Source organism: Choloepus didactylus, chromosome 20, assembly GCF_015220235.1.
Source record: "Choloepus didactylus isolate mChoDid1 chromosome 20, mChoDid1.pri, whole genome shotgun sequence".
Lineage (NCBI taxonomy): Eukaryota > Metazoa > Chordata > Mammalia > Pilosa > Megalonychidae > Choloepus > Choloepus didactylus.
Genome location: NC_051326.1, coordinates 61211028 through 61236187, shown reverse-complemented (window position 1 = coordinate 61236187; position 25160 = coordinate 61211028). Strand labels below are relative to the sequence as shown.

Sequence of the window (25160 nt, the reverse complement as noted above, 5' to 3'; positions counted from 1 at the left end):
AAATATATGCACATACACATATATATGTATATCTTGCACAGATAAAAATCTAATATAGATTACTGTCGACTACAGAGAAAAGTAATTTTCAAATGAATTGCTTTCACAACTGCTCTTAAGATTTATGCCTTGTTGGTAGGAAGATAGCAGAATAGGAAGCTCCAGGAATCAGTCCCTCCACAAATCAACCATTGAACTAGCAAGAACTGTCTGAATCAACTATTTCAAAACTCTGGAGTCTAGTGAAACACTGTGTAAACAGCCTTCCAGGGAAGAGCTGGATGTAGTAAATTGTGGTAAACATTGGTGAATTTCACCCTCCATGTGGTAGCTACAATTCCCCATCCCCCATTCTCCAACCACTGTGAAAGGCAGCAGTGGGGCAGCAGCCCAGGCTCCTGGTGCAGTTTACTAGTGGCAGAGTGGGCTATAATGACCTAGCATCACAAATTCTGGAGACTTGTGGTCTGATCACTGATCACTGATTTAAATTAGCTGCTTCAGATCACTGGGGGTCCAGCTCAGAATGTGTCCATTTTTCCAATGCCTCCCCTCACACAAAAGCAGCAGAGGTGTCTTAAAGAGGCAGTACCTATTTTTTTTCTCTTTTTTCTTTCCATTCCCCAATTTGGAGAAAAAAATACTTTGGAAAAGTCATAGGTTGGCAGCTCCAGTCCTCAAAAGGGAAAACAAAAAATGAAACAAAACAAAACAATTAGCAACCCAGGAGGATTGGAGGTACAACCAGAATTACAGCAACAGAACTCAGAATGTCTAGTTCTCAACAAAAAAATTACAAAACACGCAAAGAAACAGGAAAGAATGTCAGAAACAGAAAGTATGGAAAGAAACAGTCACAGGAAAAAGAATTTGCTAGAAACCATCCCTGAGGAAGCTCATAACTTTGAACTATTGGTCAAAGACTTTAAATCAAGTGTCTTAAATATGTTCAATGAACTAAAGGAATCCATGTACAAAGAACTGAAAGAAATTAAGAAAACATTATCTGAACAAAATAAACAGATAGGAATTACAAAAAGGAACCAAACAGAAATTTTTGGGTAGCAAAGTACAGTAAATGAAATGAAAAACACAGTAGACATATCAAACAGCAAATATGAACAGGCAGAAGAAAGGATCAGCAAACTTGATGACAAAGTAATTGAAATTATCCACTGTGAGGAGCAGAAAGAAAAAAATAATGAAGAAAATGATGAACAGAGTTTGAAGGACCTGTGGGACAACATCAGATGTACCAACATACGTATCACTGGAGTCCCAGAAGGACAAGAGGGAGAGAAAGGGGAAGAAAAAAATATTTGAAGAAATAATGACCATATCTGATGAAAGACATGAGCATACACATCCAGGAAGCCCAATGAACTCCAAGCAAGGTATACTCTAAGAGATATATACTTAAACACATTATAGTGAAATTGTCAAAATCCAAGGGCAAAGAGGATTTTGAAAGCAGCAAGAGAGATATTTGTATTTGTCACATACATGAGATTCCTCAATAAATTAACAACAGATTTCTCATCAGAAACCATGGAGGCCAGAAAACAGGGGGATGACGTATTTAACGTTCTTTAAAGAAAAAAAAGTCAGTGAAGAATTCTATATCTGAAAAAATTATCTTTCAAAAATGAAGACATGAAGTCTTTAATTTTAATAAGGTCAAACATCAATTTTTCCTTTATGGATTGTGCTTTTGGTCTTGTGTCTGAGAATTCTTTGTTTATGAAAAGGAAGAGTTTTAAGGCAAAAACATAGTCAAAAACTTCACCAGTGTCCTTGATGAGGAGACGCAATAGCAGAAGATAGAGCAGGCTGAGGAGTGAGTGAAAGGTAAATAAATGGAGACAATAAGTATAGGCAACTATTTCAAGAAATTGATTAATAAATGAGAAAGGAGGCTGGAGGATGTATCAATTCTATTGGGAAGGAACCATTAGAGAAGGAGAAGTTTCATCCTTAGTGGCTTTTATTTAGTGCCTACCTTCTAGATCTAGATTATAGATCTTGTGCTCATCTTCGTTGTCGGCACCTGACTTTGGCTGATCCCTTACTAAACCTTCTTAATGTGCGAAAGAGGGTCTGACCCATGTGACTCTGTAAGACTTGGACACTTGCTTAGCTCCAGCCAAAGTTATGTCTTCAATATCTTGCATGACCCTGGGTTACAGTCTTTCTTTTTTTTTTTTTTTTACAAAATTTTTAAAGTTGTTCTCAAGGCTCCTCTCATTCTTGGTCATTTTTTTTTAATTAGAGAAATTGTAGGCTTACAGAAAAATCATGCAAAAAATATAACAATCCCATATATCCCCCTATTGTTACTTTGCATTAGTGTTGTATCTTTGTTATAACTGATGAAAGAATATTACAATTGTATCATAATCATAGACTATAGTTTACATTAGGTGTATTTTTCCCTCATGCAGCACCCTTTATTAACACCTTGTATGAGTGTTACACACTTGTACACTAATACACTCATGTATGTATGTGTGTTATAATTCATGAAAGAACATTTTTATACTTGTAGTATTAACTATAGTCCATCATTTACAATAGGGTTCATTGTGTTACACAGTCCTATGTTTGATCTTTTGTTATTCTGGTAACATATATACCATCCAAAATTTCCTCTTTAACCATTTTCATGTATATAATTCAGTGCCATTAATTACAGTAACAATAATGTGTTACCATCACCACCATTCATTTTCAACCACTTACAATCTACCTAAATATTAATTCTTTACAAATTAAGCATCAATTCTGTATTCTCTAACCCAAATCTTTCCCCTGGTATCTTGTATTTTAGATTCTAACTCTATGAGCTTATTATAATTAGTTCATATCAGTGAGCTCATACAAATATTTGACCTTCTGTGTCTGGCTTAATTCATCAGAATGTTGTCCTTTAGGTTCATCCATGAGATCGCTTGCAACAGGGCTTCACTCCTTTTTACAGCTGAATGATATTCCATTGTATGCATATACCACTTTTTTTTTATTATTCTATTCATTGATTGATGGACATGGGTAGCTGCCATCGTTTGGCAATTGTGAATAATGCCACTATGAACATCATCGTGCAAATATATGTCCAAGTTTCAGCCTTCAATCCTTCTGGTTATATACCTAGTAGCCAGATTGCCAAGTCACATGGTAATGCTGTACTTAGCCTCCTGAGGAACTGCGAAACTGTCCTGCACAGCTGCTTGCCATTTTACTTTCCTACCAGCAGTGAATGAGTGTTCCTATTGCTCTAAATCCTCTCCAACACAAGTAGTTTTCTAGTTTTTTAATAGAACCCATTCTAGTAGGTGTGAAAAGATATATCGTTGTACTTTTGATTTGTATTTCCCTAATAGCTAGTCATGTTGCACATCTTCTCCTGTGTTTTTAAGCCATTTGTATATCCTCTTTGGAGAAATGTTCATTGAAGTCTTTTATTAATTTACCCTTTTAGTTACTCTTACTGAAGACCTTTGTTTCTTCGCACCACTCCAAGTCACTCTCTCCTGTCTTCTTCTTTCAGCCTGCAGATCTCCTTCTAGTAATTCTTGTAGGGCAGGTCTTTTGCTCACAGACTCTCTCAGTTTTCTGTTTATCTGTGAATATTTTAAACTCTCCCTTTTTTTGAAAGACAGTATGCCAGGTAAAGAATTTATGTCTGGCAGTTTTTCTTTTTCAGTACCTTAAATATAGCATGCCACTGTCTTCTCACTTCCATGGTTTCTAATCAGCACTTAGCCTTATTGAGGATCCCTTGCATACGACGAATCACTTTTCTCTTGTTGATTTCAGAATTCTCTCTTTAGCTTTGGCATTTGACATTCTGTTTAGTATATGTCTCAGAGTTTATCTATCAGGGTTATTCTGTTTGGAGTACATTGAGCTCCTTGCACATGTATATTTATGTCTTTTACATGGGTTGGGAAATTTTCAGGCATTATTTCCTCAAAAATTTTCTGTCCCTTTTCCCTTCTCTTCTCTTTCTGGGATACCCAGTACGCATATGTTTGCATGTTTCATGCTGGCACTCAAATCCCTGAGACACTGCTCAATTTCTTCTGTTGTTTTATCTGTTCTTCTGACAGTATGATTTCAATTTCCTGTCCTCTAGGTCGTGGATTCTTTCCTCTGCCTGTTCAAATATGCTGTTATACACCTGTAATGTATTTTTTAATCTTTTTTTATTGTCTTTCATCTTCACAATCTCTGTTCTGTGTTTTTTCAAACTTTCAAACTCTTCTTTATGTGCACACAATTTCTTCTTAATATCCTTTAGCTCTTTATCCCTATTTTCCTTCATCTCCTTGAATTGATTTAGGAGATTTGATTAGGGGATTTGTTGGAATTTTTTTGATTAGTTGTTCCAAATTCTGCATCTCTTCTGAAGTTTTAATTTGTTCCCTTGACTGAGCTGTATCGTTCTGTTTCTTAGTATGGCTTTTAATTTTTTGCTTATCTTGATGAGTCAACTCTGAAAGTCAGTGTCTCTCTCTTGTCCAAGGTTTTACTGATGATTTGCTTTATGTTAAAAGGTCTTCTTTGATGCTTGGTCCAAGTTATTTTAGACCTTTAGAGTAGCCTGTGTTTAACTGTTCAGATTTTCTCAACCCTTCTTCATCTGATTCTTGCTGTGGATATGTGATAAAATTTTAAGATTGCACTTTTTGGTGCAATTGTTTCACCTCCAGGGAAAGCGTCCTTTCTTCTGTTCTTTTTCTGCAAATCTTGATCTGTTCTGTTTGTTTTTGTGCATAATTTTCTTCCCAGCTCCCATGATTTGTTTAAATTCTCTCTCTCACTCAGTGCCCCCTTTTCCTTACACTTTTCAGTCTTGGGACCCTCCTATCTTAAAGCAGTTCCATTTAAATGCCCACCACCCCATTATTTCTGTGAGGTTTTCTGCCTCCTGTTTCTTCCCCATTAGGGTATCCCACCCCTGAGAGTCAGATGGTGTCAATCCAGAAAGTGGGTCATTCCAGAAGAGCCCCTTTTTGTTTAGGTCATCCAGCCAAAGAATCTGGACTGAGTGGATATACCTCTTGCCAACAGCTTTGCTATTTCTCCCCTCCCCCATCCTCCCTCTCTCTCTCTCTCCCCAGGACCCCTTTGTGTTCTAACTTGCTGCTGTGAGTGGCTCCATGGCCTGTGTCCACAGTGGGAGGAACCCAGGCTGTGCTGCCTCTGTGTGACTCCCAAACCGTGCGGGACCAAGTGAGGGGGGACGGTCCAGACCAGCACTTCCAGGATGGAAATTCCTTACATGCTGTTGGAGATTTTTTTTTCTTTGATTCAGCATTTGTGGAGTCTTTCTCTGGTCTCTGTTTTCCTCTGGAGTTTAAGCAATTGGGATTTGTCCTTTTATTGGCTGTTTCTTTGGGGAGAATTTTCCAGGGGATGACTTTCATTGCCATGTTGAGGACATCACACACCCTTCCTGCTGATCTTTCTTTTTCCTTAATATTTTTATTCAGTTTTATTGAGATATATTCATATAATACAGTCATCCACAGTGTACAATCAAGTGTTCACAGTACCATCATACAGCTGTGCATTCAACACCCCAATAAATTTTTGAACATTTTCCTTATGCCAAAAAATATGAAAATAAGAATAAAAATAAAAGTAAAAAAGAGCACCCAAAGCCTTCCATTCCCCCCATCCCACCCCATTTTTCATTTAGTTTTTTCCCCATTTTCCTGCTCATCTGTCCATACATTGGATAAAGGGAGTGTGAGCCACAAGGTTTTCACAATCACACGTTCACACCATGTAAGCTACATAGTTATACAATCTTCTTCAAGAGTCAAGGCCACTGGTTGCAGATCAACAGTTCCAGGTATTTCCTTCTACCCTGCTGATTTTTGAACACTCCAGGCAGACTCCGGTCTTAGGGCCTTTGCATTGCTCTTCCGTCTGCCTGGAACAGTGTTTCTCAACTTGTTCCCAAGGCTCCCCCACTTCATTCAGGTCTGCTGGAATGTCAGTTCATGAGTCTTCCCCAATTACCCTATCTAAACAGCACCCTCCTTCATCACTCTCTGCCCCCGTATCCTGACTTGTTTCCTAATAATAATTAAGCATTTCACATATTTGTATGTATTTGTTTATTGTTTATCCTGTTTGTGTCTATCCACTAAAAGGTAGCCTCCATGAAAGCAAATCATTTGTTTTATTCACTACCTAGAACAGTGCCTGGCATAGAGTTGGTACCCCAAAAATATTTATTAAATGGATGACTAAATTATGTGTCCATCCCATCATCATGCCAACCTGTTAGACTAATAAAGTTTTAAAAATGTATGCAATGGCCAGCCCTGGTGCCTGAGTGATTCCCACGCTTCCAGAGCCCTGAAGACAAGGGGAAACACCCCCAAATATGGACTCATTTTCCACTCCACTTTCATTGACCAAACAGCTGCCAAGAACAAAGGCCACATCTCCCAATCCCTAGCAAACAAATGCAGTATTGCCTCATGAATTGATTGCTTCTCTGAGGTGCCCACAAGTGTATTTAGGGAGAAGCTTCAAGAGCAGGCCAAAGAGCGGCTGTCCTTCTATGAGACTGGAAAGATTCCACACAAGAATCTGGATGTCATGAAGGAGGCAACGGTTCAGGCAGAGGAAGCTGCTGTGGAGATTGCTCGGAAGCCGGAGAAACAGGAGAAGAAACGCTTGAAGAAGGAAAAGAAGCAACTGGCTGCAATTGCTCGTACATCTTCAGAAAACGGCAGTAATCCAGAAGAGTGCGAGGAGGCAAGTGAGAGACCCAAGAAGAAGAAAAAGCAAAAGCTCCAGGAGGTACCTCAGGAGCATGGAATGGAAGATCCATCTGTTTCTTGCTCCAGACCCAAGAAGAAAAAATGCAAGGAGGAGCTAATTAGTAGTGATCTTGAAGAGACAGCTGGCAGCACAGTGATCCCCAAGAGGAAGAAGTCTTTACCAAAAGAGGAGCCAGTTAGTGATCTTGAAGAAGTAGCCAAAGCAGGAGTACCCCTAAGAAAAAGAAGAAACTCTCCAAGGAGGAGCCCGTCAGCAGTGGACCTGAAGAGGCTGTCAGCACTAAGAGCAGCTCCAAGAAAAAGAAAAAGTTGCAAAAACTACCCCAGGAAGATTAGAATGGACATTCCCTGGGTGACTATGCCCCAACCCATCTCCCACACCCCAATAAAAACAAATTTACAGGAAAAAATATGTATGCAAAATTATTATTCTGAGTAGCTATCAGAAATGTCTGGAAAACACTAATTATTGCATTGATGTGGCTCTGGGAATTAAACACAGAACTGAAATATCTCATGACATGTACAGAGTACATCCCAACCCCCTTATAAAAACATCTTCTTAATATGCTACCACTTCCTCAGGAAGTAATGTGTTAACACACATGGATTGTTCCCTAGCAGCAACTTAACATTCAAGCAGAGGCCTGGAATTAAAACGTCTCTAACTTTTCTTTAGCCAAATGGTAGTTCTAATTATAGCATTCAGACTGACATGCATATTTATTTGCTCATCTCTTGCCTTGGTTTGTAATTAAGAGTTAGTTCATTCTACCTTGGGAAATGGGTGACAAATGATTATGTGTTCCGGGGCTGTGTATGATTAGAACAGGGTGGTTAAGGGACCTTGGGGTATTATCTATTTCTATAATTATGTAATCACATTACAATTAATGCACGTGGCCTCCTGAAAGCACAAAAGCCCCCAGTTCTGGTCCTACCCTGCCCTGGTTATCTGGTGACCCCAGGGAAGCCATTCACCATCTGGCTGAGGGGCTCACAATACCTTTATCTGTCCTTCCGCTTTGGCAAATAGCAGTTGCTCAAGAAACATTTGTCAAATGAATGAAGTGTGTGAATAAACTAATTAATTAATGAAAAGAAATCAGTCCTACTTCCAAATTTTCGTTTCTGACAGCATGTTTCATACTGCCTTACGGTAATAGCATCCCTGTTAGAGACGCACAGGCTTCAAAACCTGTGTCCCTTGTCTTCGGTCTTAGGTCAAGTGCATGACCTTAGGCAAATCACTAAACCTCTATGAGCTTCAATTTTCCTACCTGTCAAATGGGGTATAATAATATTTACTTCACATGGTTATTGTGAGAACTGAATGAGGTGATGTATGTAAAGCAAGTGGCCTCAGTACGTGCTCAGCAAATGATGTTCTCTTGATTTACCTGGTGCCCTCCCCATCCTTATCCATCTAATCCTCTAGCAGCTGCGACTACCATGAAAGACAGCAGTGAGCCTTGACTGGTCCTTTCTGCAGTTTCAAAGAACAGATAGGGCCTGTTGTCATCATTTTACCAAAATATTTCTATTTCTTCCTCACGAATGTCCATCATCCCCTGGCCAGTGCTTGACCAGGAACAGAGCTCTATCATTTTCCCAGTGCTCCATGATGGCAGCTTTATATCCTACGCCCCAACACACACCCTATCCCCATTTGCTCAGTGGCATACCTGCTCTCCACAGGAGGGGGAATCCAGAAAGGCTCTTATCTGAAACTCAGGTGAAGCTGTCCTAGTTCTAGGCAGACACAGTACTGCTCAAAAACATGCACTTCTCTTTCCATGGGATGAAACATCCACTTCTGCAAGAACTCCTTAAGCCTAGGAATCTTCATTTTGGCCTTTCTGCTGGAGAATGTTAGCCTTCTCTAGCCTACATGTTGCTCTATTTTTACTGTTTGACCCTACCCTACAGTAATAGCAGCACTGGCTTATTTGTATAGGAAATATTGATGTAGGGACTCCCTAGACCCACCCCCTGAGGGACAGGACCCATCAGTGGCCAGCGTGGTGGTGGGATGGATCCTCTGCCACACCATCCTGAGAGCATGAATGGACATGAGGACCTGGGTGGAGCAGCCGAGAACAGCTGTCTACCTTTCCATCTCCCTTGTCTTCATTGACTTCAGACACACACAGGGTTCTCCCAAAGGCTGCCTTTTATTGGCCCTGAACATCTATGTGATCCAAGAAAAGTAATACTTCTATTGCAAAGAGCATTTCTGAATTGATCCCCAAATTTGGTCTCCAGTTGAGAGTGCCATGTTTTACAGCCACATCATTTGGTTACTAAATCATCTCAATAGCTAGTTTGGATGAAACTGATGTCATTTGGAGTTTCACAAAAAAAGGACAAGGACAATGTTTCTCAGGTGGGACTAACAGCTCCCATGTAGCCCAAAGAGGCCTTATTCAGGCATCTAGTATTCTCTAGGGGAATGTTTAAGTTTGTGTTAATGTTTAAGTATGTGCTAATCTGAAAACATCAATCCCAGCATACCCTGGATCACACAGGTGGCTTCCTACACTTGAAGACAATCATTCACAAATTCATATTTCCTCACTGAGCACCAACCACTGGCCAGATGCCAGGAAACACTGACCAAGACAATTAGGAAACTGCCCTCAGCGAGCTTACCATCTGGGGGATGTAGTCCCATTACTCAGGTCTGAATAATGGGCATAGTACTTTGAAATCATTAAACATATGTTTTTCATTCCTTCCTTTCCTTAAATCATCTTGCCTAGCCTCTTGGCCTCAAGGCACGGGTTAGGGGAGATCCCACTTCATGCAGGAGACAGATGCCAAGTAGAGAAAATCTCAGTCACCCAAGAAGAGTGAACAGAAAGTATGATACCTCCAGCCAGGTGGACAGTGAAGAAAACAAGGGGATAGAGGCAGGTGGTACAGGAAAGGGGCCTTTGGTGTCCCTGCCCCCTCCTTAGATGGAGCCAGAGAGAAAAGTCGAAATCAGGGGTACAGGCTATTTCAGCTTTCTAGACTACTGAAAGCAGATACCATAAAGTGGGTTGGCTTTTAACAATGGGGATTTAGCAGCTTTCAAGCTTACAGTTTTGAGGCCATAACCATTTCCAAACCAAGGCTTCATCAAGATGGTGCTCTCTCCCTCAAGAGCAGCTGCCAGTGATCCTGGACTCCTCTGTCACACGGCAAAGCACATGGCAGCCTCTGCTGGTCTTTCCCTTCTCTTTTAGGTTTCATTAATTCCACCTTCTTGCTTCCATGGCTTTTCTCTCTCTTTGTCTGAGTTTCATTCTCCTATAAAGGATTTCAGTAAGAGGATTAAGACCCACCATGAATGAGGTGGGTCACATCTTAAGTAGCCTCACCAAAAGATCCTACTTATAATGGGTCTACACCGACAGAAATGGATTAATTTTATGGGGTAGATACAGCTTCAATCCACCACACTCCACCCTCTGGACCACAAAAAGGCATGTTCTTTTCATAACAAAATACATTCATTCCATCACAATATCCCAAAATCCTCAAGCCATTTCAGTAACAATACTATGTACAAAGTCTCATCAAAATCGGTTATAGGTGTTGTCTGTCCTAGGGTACAATTCCCTTTGTCTGTGGACCTGTGAAATCTAAAGAACAAGCTATCTGTTTCCAATATACAAAGGAGGGACAGTCATAGGATAAACATTCCCATTCCCATAGGAAGAAATTGGAAGGAAAACAGGGGTCACAAGTCCCAAACAATTCCAAATCCCCACAGGGCAAACTCCATTAGATTTCAAGGTCTGAGAGTCATCTGTAGAACTAAGTTTTGTCCTCTGGACCTGATGGAGTGGCAGCCCCACCCTTTCCAAGTGTCTGCACATCGGCTATGCTCTCTCCAAATTCTAGGGTGAAGGCTGCAACATCTTCAAGCATTGGGGTGATGGCCAGGCCCTCAGCTCCACTCTCATCAAGGATTGGGGTGGTAATACTCTTCCTGAACAATGGGGTGGAAGGCCCACTCTTTTCAAGTGCTGGAGCATACCCACCCTTTCCACACATGGATGGGCTTTCTCTCTTGGCCCCAGAGGATGTCTTCAGTCCAGACCTCAGCTCCCATGGTTCTGCCTTTGAAATTATTTTTCCTTCAATCTATCCCTTTCCTGTCACTTTTAATCCAGGCTGGCAGTGGTTCTGTGCAAAAAAAAACTTATCAGTTTTGCATGTAGTACACAGGGGTCCAAACCTTCAGACAATAATCCTTTCCAGATGACTGCATTTCCAATCTTGACTTGCATTGAAATGGCTGACTGGTTCCATGTTCAGTTAAACCCTCACCTGGAGCACTATTCTCTGGGAACCCACTTTATGGAAGCTGAGGATTTTCCCAACCATCAGTTTCTGGTTCCTTTGTACCCAAGAGTTCAGTTCTCAGCTTATCCCTTTCCTCTCACACTTTACTATTAGCTGCAAGGAGAAGCCAGGCCACACTTTCCACATTTAGTTTGGAAATCTCCTCAGCTGAATATCCAAGCTTGTCAATTTCAAATTCTTCCTTCCATCCAACATCAGGACTCAATTTTGCCAAGTTCTCTGCCACTTTAAAGCAAGGGTCACCTTTCTTCCAGTTTGCAATGACACGTGTCATTTCTGTCTAAGGCCTCATCGGAAGTACCTTTAGTGTTCGTATTTCAACCAACAGTTTCTTTGAAGTAATCTAGGTCTTTTCTATCAAGCACCTCACAATCTTCCCACCTCTACTCATTACCCTGTTACAAAGACTTTTTAACATTTTTAGTATTTGCAATAGCAGCAACCCACTCTTCTGGTACCAAAATCTGTTTTAATTTGCTAGGCTACTGAAAGCAAATATCATTAAACGGGTTTGCTTTTAACACTGGGAATTTAGTAGCTTGCAAGCTAACAGTTTTGAGGTCATCAGAATATTCAAATGAAGGCATCGTCAAAGCAATGCTTTCTCCCTGAAGACCGGCTTCTGGCGATCCTGGACTCCTCTGTCACATGGCAAGGCAAATGGTGGCGTCTGCTTCTCTCTCCCTTCTCTTTGGGGTTTTGTTGATTTCAACTTCTTGCTTCCATCTGAATTTCTCTCTGACTGAATTTCATTCTCTCATAAAGGACTCCAGTAAGAGAATTAAGGCCCACCCTAAATGAGGTGGGTTACACCTTAACTTAAGTAATCTCATCAAAAGATCCTACTTACAATGGGCCACACCCACAGAAATGGATTAAATTTAAGAACATAATTTTTGGAGTACATACAGCTTCAAAACACCACAGGGGCCTTGCCTTAATTCCTATTTGGAGACCACCTGCTCCTCTACCCCCACCCCTGCCCCAACATGGGTCAACACCACAGAAGTCCAGCAATGCTTTCTCAGAAACAGCCTGAGTTAGCACTCCTGCGCCATCCTCAGTTCCCATGCAATGTGGAAGGGAATCCCTAAGGTATATGGAGTGGGGGGAGTGGGGAGGCAGACACAGGAAGGTAAAAATTAGGATTGAGTCTGGCTTGGGGGTGTTGTCAAAGGAGGTCATCTCGATTGGGATAAAAGTGTCCCTGAAGTCAACAGCTACAATCATTTGGGTTGTTTGAGCCAAGAACCAAAAAGATGTCACAGCCAGACCTCAGGGTACACACAGTGCAGCCAGGACCTCTGGCTGGACCCTGTCAGCCAGCAAGGATGGCTGAACTCCCCAAACCATGTATTAAACAGCCACAGACTTCTGCCACAAAACCTTCAGCTACCCAGGCAAGAACCAGACCCACCAACCTTGGCCTTTACCAGCCAGGACCCATCCAAGAGCAGACCAGCTACCTGCTCTAGATATCAGGTTAAGGAGGCCAGGGACAGGACACCTGTCCTGCCCAAAGGGACAGGCTCCCAGAAAAGGGAGCTGAGCCGTCTCCTTCCCTGCCCAGGCTGCCGAGGCCCCTGCTGCACCAGGGTGGAGGGGAACACAGTGGGGCATGTGGATCACATTGGAGTGCCAGCCCACTCTGACTGCTGCCTTTGAGCAAAAACAGCCATTTATTTCCCTCACCCCTGTGCATGACAGACACTGCCAGCCCACATGGCTGGTGTCATAGGCCAAGTTCTGCCAACACTGTGAAATGGAGATTTGTGAGCAAGTAGATTATGGGGAAAGCCTGGAGGGAAGCAGGATTGGCAGAAGGGGAGCTGAATTGTGGTACATGAACCACAAAGGCCTCGGCCAAATTGCAGGTTGCTCTGAGGCTGGCATGGTTCTTCAAAGACATACTTAACGGAGAGAGGGGTCCAGGCCATGGTAAAGCCATGTCAGCCAGTCACCAAAGCAGCTGCCTTTGGGGAGGTCCTGGAGAGAGGCACAGCTGCCAACCACCAGCAGACAGCATCCCTGGCATCTAGGGGAGCGAGCAGCTTGGCCGTAAGGGAGGGACCAGGAGCACAAACCACACCTCCTCTACAACTCAGTGAGCAGAGAAGACAAGCCCTTGGGAGAGAGTCAGTGATCCTTGGGCAGAGGCCAGGCTCTCAGTCGGTCCCCAGGCTTGCCACCTGGGGGTAGGGGCCACCCTACATACCACACCTGTCTTTCTTGACTTAGGGTTTGGAGTTTCAGTGGGTACTGGTGTCTATGTGATGGTTCTACAATAACCCACTTTTCAAACACCTCTAAGGTCCTGTCCAGCATAAACGATCTCTGAAACCTTGATTTAATGTTACAGTATTTAAAAAAACTAGGAATAAAATAGATATGCACTAACAGGTTTGAATGAGGTATTTTTGCTCAGACAATAAACACTTGTAAATCCCCCCATAATTTGTCTTTCCAAACCAATATAAAGTCCACTATTGTTAAAAGTAATTGCTACTTATATAGAGATGAGATCCAAATGGTGTTTTTGTTTGTTTGTTTTGTCTTGTTATCTCATCTATCAATAACAAAACAAACCAGACTTGCTGTAATCCTGCTGCAGCCCTGCCATTGCCCCAGCTGCTGGGAAAGTTGTGCACTGAGCTTCTCCTGGAATTGCCTGGGCTGAAGCAGGTTGCCTTGCCCAGGGTCAGAGAGCAAATTTCATCCAGTAGGTGATTGATGTAGGGTTTGATTTGGCTCTCCTGCCTTCAGGGCCTCAGCCATGGACTTACAGAGGGTTTGATCTACAACACAGGATCTGATATAATATCACATCAGACCCAGGCACCCACTTTATAGCAAAAAAGGTGTGGTCATGGGCACATAAGCATGGGTCCACAGGTCCCTTCAGATGCACTGACCAGAAGCCACAAGCCTGATAGGACAATGGCGTGGCATGTTGAAGGTGCAGCTGGGGCACCAGCATGGAGATGATACCCTTCAGGGATGGGGCAACAGGTGCCATGAAGAGTGTATATTGAAGTCAAAGGTCATTATATAGCACAGTGTCCCCAGTCCATAGGATTCATGAGTCTGAGAACCAAGTAGTGCTAAGTAAAAGTGGCCCCACTCACCATCACTCCCAGTAACCCACTTGGGGAATTTGTGCTTCCTGACCTCACAACTCTCAGCTCTGTGGGTTTGGAAGTCCTGGTCCCAAAGGGGGAATATTTACACCAGGAGACACAACAAGAGCTCCACTGCACTATGAGCTATTGCTGCTGCTTGGGCACTCTAGGTTCCTCATCCCAAGGGACCAGCAGACAGAAAAAGGAGCCACCACCTGGCAGGGATAACTGATCAGCAAGAGGAGGTAGGGCTGCTGCTTCACAGTGGGGGTAGGAAGGGATCTATTTGGCACCCAGATGATCCACGAGGGTGTTTCTTGGTATGTCCATGCCCAAAGTTGGCAGTAAATGGACAAGGGGCTGTAGATTATTCCACCAACCTTCCTCTCATAAGTTTCTCCCCCAGAAAGTTTCCACCAGAATCCTAGAGGAGCTGTGTCCAGGACTTATACAGAGTGGCACAAGAGTTGGATTGTCACAGATACCATGATGTGCAGCCAGATTCCCCTGCAGGACTGAAGGACTTATTGCCTTGGCTGCTAGGAGGGCCGCCACTGTCAGCTGTCTCTGGGAACTGCTCTTGGATGGGAGCTTTCTCACCCAAGGCCACACCCCCTCCCTGGGGGAGCCTGCACCCCATCTGATGATGATGAACATGGAGCATAAATGCCCAGGCCCCTTGTTATCTGGATAACTCCTAAAGGCTCTTCTAGCTCCAGAACTTCTTTTGGGTTTGGCTGAGACCTTTGCTGTCACTGCATTGCTGCCCAACTTCTCCCTCTGCTCAAAGGGTTTCCTTCTCTTCTCCCACAGATGTTGATCCCAAGAGCACTGCTCCTGATAAACTCCCTGAACACTATATTCTCTGTCTCAGAGTGTGCTTCCTGGAGAACCCAATCTGCCACAGAGACCCACCCAGCAAGTGAGAGACAGGACCATGCTTATTGCTGATAATCTAAAAAACACAGCACAATTAGGCAACCAAATGAGGGCCCCCTCCTTCAGGGTCATTTAGTGAAGGCACAAGCTTGATGCCCTTGCCCAGCATGTTTCTGGGGTGACTGACAGCCTCTAGATTCAGTTTACAAGGAGGCAGAGGAACTTCATCCTGCCCACCCTAGTTTGGAGAACTTCCTGCTCCATAAACCTTGGCTCCTCTACTTTTAGCTATTTTCAATTATTCATTCTTCATTTGAGAGATATTTATTGGGCCAGTCTTGTGTTGCATACCAAGATATACAGACCCTAGGGATCATAGTTCCCTACACTCAAGAGGCTCAAATTCATTTGGAGAGAAAGACAAACAAGCAAATGTCTATAATACAATGTCAGGAAGGAAGTCACAGGCTGCTGTAGGAGCAAAAAGAAATGCGAGTTGAATCCAGACTGGGGTGGGAGAACCAGGAAGACTCCTCAGAGGCAGAGACAAACCTCTGATGGTTGTTCTGGGAAGATGAACCACAGTCACCCAGGGAGGCAGGGAAGAGCCTGACACATTTTGGAAATTACAAGTCATTTGGAGCAAAGGAAGTATGAGGTGGAGAAGCAGTAATGGGTTAAAAAGGGGGGCAGAAGCCAAATCGGAAAGAGGCGTGCGGTCCAAGCCGAGGAGTTCAGCTGGTCCCACAGACAACAGGGTATATGATGTGAGTGGGATGTGCTCGGGTGTGTGCTTGGCGAGTGTCTCCGGGGCCACTGTGTGGAGGGTGGGATGAATGGGACTTGGACAGGAACAAAGAGACCCATGAGTGATGATGTCCTGGACTAAAGCAGCAACTCCTCACCTCAAAGAAAATGATGCACCAGGCTCTGAAGATGGTCCAAAAGGTGCAGCCCTTCATGTCCCTCACAGTGAAGACATCATGAGATTCAGAAGACAGACCCTCAAGGTGACATCTTGGAAGAACCACATTGCTTGAATGTATACACTCCGATGTATCACGTTGCTTTATGCCAATGTGACTATCAGTCTGTGAATATTTTATATTCCACCAAAAGTGAAATTTCATGTCAAAAATGAGCTACAGATTATCAGTTACTCTGTCTTAGTTTTGGAATTCAGCATCAGAGCCTCTAACAGCTATCTGCACTCCCAACTAAAATATTAAAAGAAATATTTTCGTGTAACAGAATTACAATTTCTGCTTTGCCAGAATCTTGCTGTACATTTGCAAAAACCTTCTGGGCTCCTGAAAAGCTAAGGGATAAACCCAGAAGAGAAGTTTATGGAAACATCAGGGCAGCATTACTAATTTACAGATCAACAAGGGAGCTACAGTTGTGAATCTATGACTGCTTCCTCACCCTGCAAGTAAAATAACCTTCACAGATTAAAGAAAAACTGGATGCAAGTTCCAAAATTGAGATAAGAGTGGGAAAGATCACCATCAGTCCCCTGCCCCTGCCTCCACCAAGAGCTCTCAAAGTGATGAAAGGAGTCAGACCGCTCATGACGTGGTCCGCTCTCTGTCTTCCTTAGTTTTTCTACCTTTTTGCAGCTAGAATTTTACTAACCCAGTGTCGGAAGGCCCTTGAGAGACCAACCATTCTCATTTTACAGATGAGAAAACTAAACACAAGGGGCAGGTACTTTGCATGTAACAAGACTGGTCTTGAGGTTGAGGTTCTACCTGAGCTGTAGTCATTCCACACGGGGGCTTATTACTTTAACTAGATCAGTCCTTGACCATCACTAGACAATCTGACTGGTCTACTGATACTACTTCAACTTAGGTGTATAAGCCAGATGTGAACATGAGAATTGCAATCCCCAGATGAAAGAGAAAACAATGGTAAAACTGTTCCCGGTCACTTTAATTTTACATTTTCAGAACTAGATCATATACAGTTCAGGAAAGTGAAAGAACTTGAAGGCCCCCACCAGAGGTCAAATGTAAGAACAAGTAAGAAATTAATGTAGTAGGAAAGAATTTGGTAGACTAGAGATAGGAAAAATGCCATCCCTTTTCCCAAGAATGGGGAAAAGAGAAATTCTAGAAACAGAACTAGCAAGAGTGACATCAATTTTGAGGAAAATTGTAGTATGGAGTAATTTTAATTAATTATCTAGGAGTTTGAAATAAATGCACTAATTGCTGGGCGATGGTGTACTGTCACCAAGAACTGATCTCTTTTCCTTTTGAAAAGGTCTCTGGGTTGGCAGCCCTGGGAAAGGCATGGAACTAAATCATCTTTATTCTAGCAAGAAAATTGTCCATGTATTTCCACAATTCTTTGTAAAAACAAAAGAAGAAAATCATCTAGGGCTGAACAAGGACAGATGACAACTGATGCCCTCAGTGTAACCATAGGAGAGGTTGATGCCCCCTGGAAAGAGGCTTCCAAGCCACAGTTCCCAGAGGTCTTCACATCCTTGAGGGTGCTGATGGGGTCTCTGAACTAGATGTGGTATTTCAAGAAACCTAATGAAATCAGACTTTCACCCATAGGCCAGCTAACATGTCAATTCAGCATGGTATGAGGTTTGGTTCTGTCCTTCACGTGTGGGCTTGAGTGAGTTATAAAGCCTATGTGGATATTTTTCTTTCCAACAACATGGAAATCTAAATAATCGGAAAATCCTATTGCCACAAAGCACCTAGTAACCCTGGAGAATACATATTAAGCATCCCCTTAAACACAGAGCTGAACTTGCAATTAAGTGAGAGAAATCCTCAGGGGCCTAAAACAAAGAAGAAGCTGGAAATTCAAGCAACTACCCTTTGGGGACATTTGCCAGTCTCAGGAACAAAGAGGCTTGGAGGAACTAGATGCAAAACACTGGGTGGGCCTACGCAAGGTAGGGACTTGAAAATGAAGCCCCCTAGAATTTCAGGACCCTCCAGGCCTCTGTGAAAGGATGATTGGGAAAGAGTGGGGGGGTGGGGTGGGGAATATGACAGGAAAACTTGTGTCTCAACTCCTAAGTTCTAAGTGGGGAATAAAAGTCTCCTGTGAGAATCCCTAACCAAATACCTGCCCTTATTGGGTCTGGGGTTTTAATATGTACTATTTGGTACGGAAAACCAAAGTCAAGAAATTAACTAAGAGTGGTCTTGGTTTGATAGGTCCCCAGGGGCTTGGCAGAAACAAATGTAAATTCTCTCTGGAGTGACACACCCTTAACCCAAGGTGCATAGGATTTCCAAGATAAGGCCGAACCATGTATTATAACAGTTAAACTTTATTCAGCATGTGCCATTACCAGGCACTGTTTAAAGCCCTTTTTACCTGCATTATTGCACAACATCCTCACAACATCCTTTTAGTTGTAGGTATTCTTAGTCTTGGTCTTATCATTCCAATCCTGTAGGTGAGAGTGGGAAAGCACAGAGAAAATAAGCCTCCTGGCTGCCCCCACTCTGTTTGCAGCACACCTCTGTACTCTGCTTAGTGTATGTTTGATAATTATCTGTTTGTTTGTCTGTCTCCAGGTAACTTCTGGCAAGGACCCCGTCTGCATCTTGCTTGTCTGTCTGTCTGCCCAGGGCCTGGCAGGCAGGGTGAGTAGATGGAGGTGCAAATGCTTTCCCCCAGGATGGCAGGGGCCTGGTTCATCCCTCTGGGCTGCTCTGTGGACCCGTTTGGCTGGTGGGCCTGTTGCTTGCCCTGAACGCTCATCTACTCCTTCCCCATAACACTTCCCTTTGACAAGATTATAAAGAATTTTCCTGAGAAGACACAGGTAGAACAGATCCAGCCAATTCCCGTCATGGGTTGACCTTTTTGCCCAACAGGGAAGTGAAGAGGTCACGCCATGGAAACCCCGGGATCCTGGCCTGGTGAGACTGCTGCCTTCTGACCACCGCAGCACCCTCTGTGGACACCAGGGTGCTGGAGTGCCTTCGTATGCATTAGGGGTTGACTTGTGTCCCCCAAAAAGACATGTTCAAGTCCTAAACCCAAGCCCTGTGAATGTGACCTTATTTGGAAACAACAACTTTGAAGACGTTACTAGTTAAGATGAGGCCAACCTGGATCAGGGTGGGTGCTAACCCAATAGGACTGGTGTCCTTATAAGGAAAGCATTGGACACACAGACAGAGGGAAGATGATGATATGATGACCACGGCAGAGCACGCCACGTGAAGAGACAGACGCCGTTGGGGGCATACCATGGGACGAATGAGGCAGAAATTGGAGCCCAAGGATTACCTGCAAACACCAGAAGCTGGGAAGAGGCAAGAAGGAGTTTCCCCACAGATTTCAGACTTCTAGCCTCCAGAATGGTCAGAAAACAAAGTTCTGTTGTATTAGGCTATCTAGTTTGTTATGTTGTTATGATACCTTAGGTACTTTTTTATGTTACTTTGTTTATGATACTTTGTTATGATATGCTGTTACAGCCACCCTAGGAAATTATGGTAATGATGATAATGACCTAATTTTTTCTAAACATTTAACCAGGTGCCAGACATTGTCCTAAGAGCTTTACATGGTTAACTCACGTGAGTCCCCCATCAACATAGAAGTTAGCCACTCACATTACGGCGAAGACGTAGAATAGGGCATTCATAGAGCTGCATTTCAAAAGGATGACACATACAAATCCAGGTCACATGGGTGAAAGGGTACTTCAAGGGGGGGGAAAAGTGCAAACAGAACTGGAAAAACCACCAAAATGTCTCCAGAGCTTCTAAGGGTGAGTTGAGTGTCTCCGGCCCAGCTCCATGCTCCGATGTCAGATACAGACTGAGCCAGAGGCTTTCCTCTCCAGACACGGAGGGCTTCATCTCCCCTGGGCTTCCCCATCTCAGAAGTACCTGCTAGTCGGGTCACCTTTAGTATGGGCCTCATCCTCCTCACTCTGGCCTCACCTCACCAGGGTCAGCTGTATCACAGCACCGGAGATCACCTCCAGCCCAAGGTCTCCTGGTTACTGGGGCCTCCCACTCCTCTCCTGCCTGCTGCGGCCTCAGAACCTGAGCCAGTTACTGGGTTCCAGCAGAGCAAAGTGTGGCTGACGTCCCTGGATGGTCAGTGGGGGCCGCACCTGCCTTAGATCTGAAATGATGGGAATGCCTACACTTCCCCTGCTGACTGCAGCCGGCAGAGATGAGCTAGGCCCTCCTCTCCCCAGGTTACTCCACTCCGGGGTCTGCCCTGGGTCGTGCCAGCCTGCACCCTATGCTGGCGACCAGAGGCTGACTCTGTCCACTTCCCCCAACTCCTCCAGCCCTAAGGTCTGGGAACCAGAAGGGGGGGCATCTTCTGCAGAGGCAGCACAGCCCAAGTCAGAGAGCACTGGGGAAGACCACCACACACCAAGACAAGCTGGGCGAGCTTGGGTGGGGGGAGGTCAGGCTGCTAAGGGAGGCGCTTGGGGCCGAGACTGGAGCAGGGGTAAAGTCTACCTGACCAGGCTGGGAGCAAGCCCCACCCCTGGGAGCACCAACCTGCACGGATCAGTGCGCGTGTGGGTCATGGAGGCTTAGGTAGGCTATTAGCAGGTCAAAGGCAAGGTGGCCTGATCCACTGCTGTAGCTCATCTCTTGGCTTGTTGGGAAAAACTCATATTCTCATAATCATCAATCCCATGAATCACTTGAGACTACAGATACTGAACTGGAAGAGATCTTGACACCATTCCCTCCTGGCTTCCATAGCCTGGCTAGTATTTGGCCTGAAAGTACTACTTCAGTTGTAAAATACTAATGCACCTCCATACCCGTTGGCAAACAGCTGCTGTCCAGCCCTCAGCACCACCACCCCTCTCCATAACCTCCCCACACCTGCAGAGTAGGCAGGGCCTTTCTGTTTGGCTGGTGCCAATCAGACATTCTAAACATTCACAAATGTTTACAGTGTCACTCCTGCTCAGATCCACTGTTAACTAAGCACTCTTGACTGAGCACCAATTTCCCACCCCGCCCACTGCTGGGTTCCTTCATAGACACATTTTCTTGCCATTACACTTGTCTTTGATGAGAAATGGTCACGAGAACCACAGTGCCTCAAACCTTAAAGGCTCTCTTTCTGGCACCTTGGGATGACTGAAGTGAAGGTGGTAGCCGATTCCCCAGGCCTGATGGGGGATGCAAAGCTACAGAGCGCCCCCTGCTGTCCCCGACGTGTTTTGCAATCAACTCCCACTAATATGTCTCCCCAGCACGGCTCCTATCTTCAAAAAAAGATAGGCTTTCTCTTAAAATCCATTCTACTGCCCTTTAGTGGGAAGTTACAGAGAAAATAAATGTAAAGGCCATGGCCCTGAGTATTTTTTTCCAATGCTTAAAGTTCCCTCAACTCCCAGGAATCCAGAATTGGAATATAAACTATTGAGTTTATATTTTGGACAGGCAAAGTAAAATTGTTTATAAGGGATTCTTTTCTTTCACAAATAATTCCTTAAGAGACCAGAAATTACAGTCTCAAGAGGTTCTAGTCCACATCCCTTGCCTGGACCTTCTGAACCCCCAATTTCTCACTTATAATCGAGGCATGATCAGATACACCTTGCAAGGCTGTCATGTAAGGTATGAGAAATGCAAATGAGCACACTTCTAAATATTAAGTGCTATCTAACTGCTATTTTTAATGTTATTAGCTACCAGAAAATTTTAAAATCATCTCCCAGAGACTTGAGCAATATTGAAAATGTTGAGTGTCTGATTGCTGAAAATTACCAAGGAAACTCCTTGGAGGGGGAGAAATGGGAGCAGTCAAGCATTACTCAACCAAGTTTCGCCTCTGGCGTTTATGCAAAGTGCAGGTTTTAGGAGTCACAGACCAGTGGGTGTCACTGCCAGAGCCTTCACCCATTACCTATCTCCTTAGACAAGTCACTTAGCTTCATGAAGCTTTTGTTTCTTCATCCATCAAACAGGGATAATACTATTCACCTAATGAGATGGAGTAAGAAATAAGAATATTAATAAAATGCCTGGCATACAGTAGGGGCATATACATGATAGTTTTATCCTCCATATACACTAGGAGGGGTTTGAATCCAAATAATCTAAGATTGATTTTAACAAAGAAACCATTCTACTATTGAATAATCTTTACCAAAGGGCCCAGCAAGTTAGACTAGAACTCAATACCCTGGGCTCCTAAGTGCCTGAGTGCCATTTCTTAGTTCAGTCTTAACTCATAAAGAGATTTTTTAAAAGACGTATGAGGAACCTGGAAAATTGGGTGATGAAGGGGATGAAAATAAAAATTTTATAGAGCACTTTTTAACATGGCTAAATTGTTATATAAAACATGAAAAAACAATTTACACATAGTGTATTTTTAAATTAGTAAATAATATATTGTATATTATTTGTTGAAGTTGTAAAATATTCAAATATCACAAAGATATTAAGCAGAAAGTAAAAGCCCCCCTAGAATTCTGTTCCATAAAGATATGCACTATGAACAGGTTGAGCACATCCATTCAGACTTTTCCCTTTGTATTCAACACATGTATGTAAGAACAAAATCAGAATCATGCCACATATGCTACTTTACAAGTTTTTTTGTTTTTGTTTGTTTTGCCTAACATTATATAGATGACATCTTTCCAAGTTACAGATATTGTATGGATAGCACAAGTAATTTAACCAGTCTCCTACTAATATGCATTTGTTTCCAACTTTTTTCTGACACAATAATGCTACAGAAAACATCCTTGGGGAATGTTTCACATTTATATCAGCTTCTCTGCAGAATAAATGCCTTAAAATGGCAAAGCTAATATCATATGCTTGTGGTGGTTTTAAAGCATGTCTACAAGTTCTTTGATACTTCTCTTATCAAAAGGTAGATTGTAGTACTCCTTGCCTCGAATATGGGCCAGTTTAGTGACTTGTTTCTAATGAACAGAATGTGGTAGAAGTGACACTGTTGACTTTGAGGCTAGGCTAGAAAAAGTAATATAGCTTTGCTCTGGCTCCCTATTTCTTGAGATGCTCACCCTTGAAACCCAGCCACCATGTTGGAAGGAAGCTCAAGCCCCCTGGAGAGGCTGCAGCTGTGTGAAAGCCTCAGCTGGGGTTACAGCTGACAGTTAGCATCAACTGCTGCATGTGTGAGTGAATGAGCTTTCTGAATTCCAGCCCCCAGCCTTCAAGCCACTCACTGATGCTAAGTGGAACAGAGATGAGCTGCTCCACAAAGCCCTCCCCTACTTGATATTTGTGAGAAAAATACATGTTAAGTCTTTAAGTTTTGGGGTGTCTTTTACAGAGCACTTGATAACTAGAACAGCATTCAGCACATCTCCTTCCTCAGAGCTGGATGGCACCACTGCTCCTAGCCACTGTCCTAGGTCCACATAAAACTCTACTCTGTCCTGGCCTTCAGGTTCTTGCTCTCAGGAAGTAACGGGCATTCTGGAGATCATTAGCCAGGATCAGACTTTCCCTTCCAAAAGTTTTAATCCTGTACTTTGCCCATTGCTTTGCAGCTTAGACAGTTAACCTTCCCCATTTGACCCTTAACCCTTATAGATGGACAGACCAATGGAACTTATATAATGTCCAACTCCATGGCTGGGGTGGTGATGCTCAAGACAGGTAGTCCACTAGCCTCTACAAATCCCACCACATCCAAGGGTAATCCTAGAAGACACAATGCCCTTGGGTTCCACAGGGAGATAATCATCCATTTGGAGAGCCAAGAACATAAAACAATTTCATTCAGAAAGTATTCCCTGAAATTAAAGAGTTACAAATTAAAGCAAAACCTAGGTATCATTTTATACCTATCTGGTTTGCTCTCAAAAAAAACAAAAATGTTTTTAATCACATGTGCAGAAAGAAATTAACACAGCAGGCCTGAGACTGCTATCCTTTGAATGGCTGTTAGCAAGATTGGCCCTCGATTGGCATCTGGGAATTTGGATTTCAAGAGAATGCCCAATATTCCCTAATTGATAAGAACTGTTCATAGTGCTTCAACTATGCAAACAATATGAACACCTGCTTTCCTTCTGCGAATCTGGAGTTTTGGTCCTTGTTAGGCAGAGGGTGCCAGCCCCCAATTAAAACCCTAGGCACTAAATTTCTAATGAGCTTCACCTGTAGACATTTTACTAGCATTGCCCTAACTCCTTCTTGGGGGGTGAAGAGCTTCCTGTGTGACTCCACTGGGCAGGACTCGTGGAAGAATACGCCTAGTTTCCTCTGGACTTCATCCCATGCACCTTTCCCCTTGGCTGTCTTTTCTTTCTATCTTTGGTTCATAATAAATCATAGGCATTAGTGTACTATATGCTGAGTCCTGGGGGTCCTACTAGGACCTGAGGGTGGTCTTGGGGACTCCTGACATGCCACACAGTTCCCGTTTCTGGCAACACTATGGTGAAGCTGACATTCTCAAACATTGCAGATAACACGTATATAAGCACCCTAGAAAGTAACATAGCTTTATATATTGAAAATAATTATCATGACCATTTCCTTTGACTCAGTAGTCCCATTCTGAGAATGTGTTCCAATGAAATAATTCAACAGAATCAGTGAAGGTCATGAAAACGTTCATCACAGCTAATGCTAAAACTTGAAAACAACATAAATGCCCAAGAATAGAAAAAAAATGGTTTAAAAAATTATGGTACATCTGATCTCTAAGAAACTGACTTAAAAATCAGAAGTATAAAGATGATGAAAGGAAACATGAAAGTGTTTCTGATATGCTATATTTTTTAAAAAGCTGAATACAAAATAGTGGGTACATGGACAGCAACTATATAACAAACTGTAAGATTGAATGTGACCATCCAAAGAAAGAAAATAGTTTGGGGTTGATAGGGGGTTAAGGGGGGGATTTTTCCAATAGGTATATTATCTTTAATGTTGCTGTTCTAATTAACCAGAAAAAGAATACAGTTACTATGTCATTTGAAAAGGTCATGTTCTTTTAATCCATTCCTATGGGTGTAGACCTATTGTGGGTG

At 43.1% G+C, this 25160-nt stretch overlaps 1 protein-coding gene and 1 pseudogene across 4 annotated transcripts in view; one reads left to right on the top strand and one right to left on the bottom strand.

Moving 5' to 3' along the window:
- The window catches only part of LOC119516834 (atherin-like), a 187467-nt gene that overhangs the window by 108040 nt on the left and 54267 nt on the right, over window positions 1-25160 (bottom strand). The gene's annotated exons all lie outside the window — the stretch shown is intronic.
- Window positions 6619-7139, top strand: LOC119516835 (annotated as a pseudogene).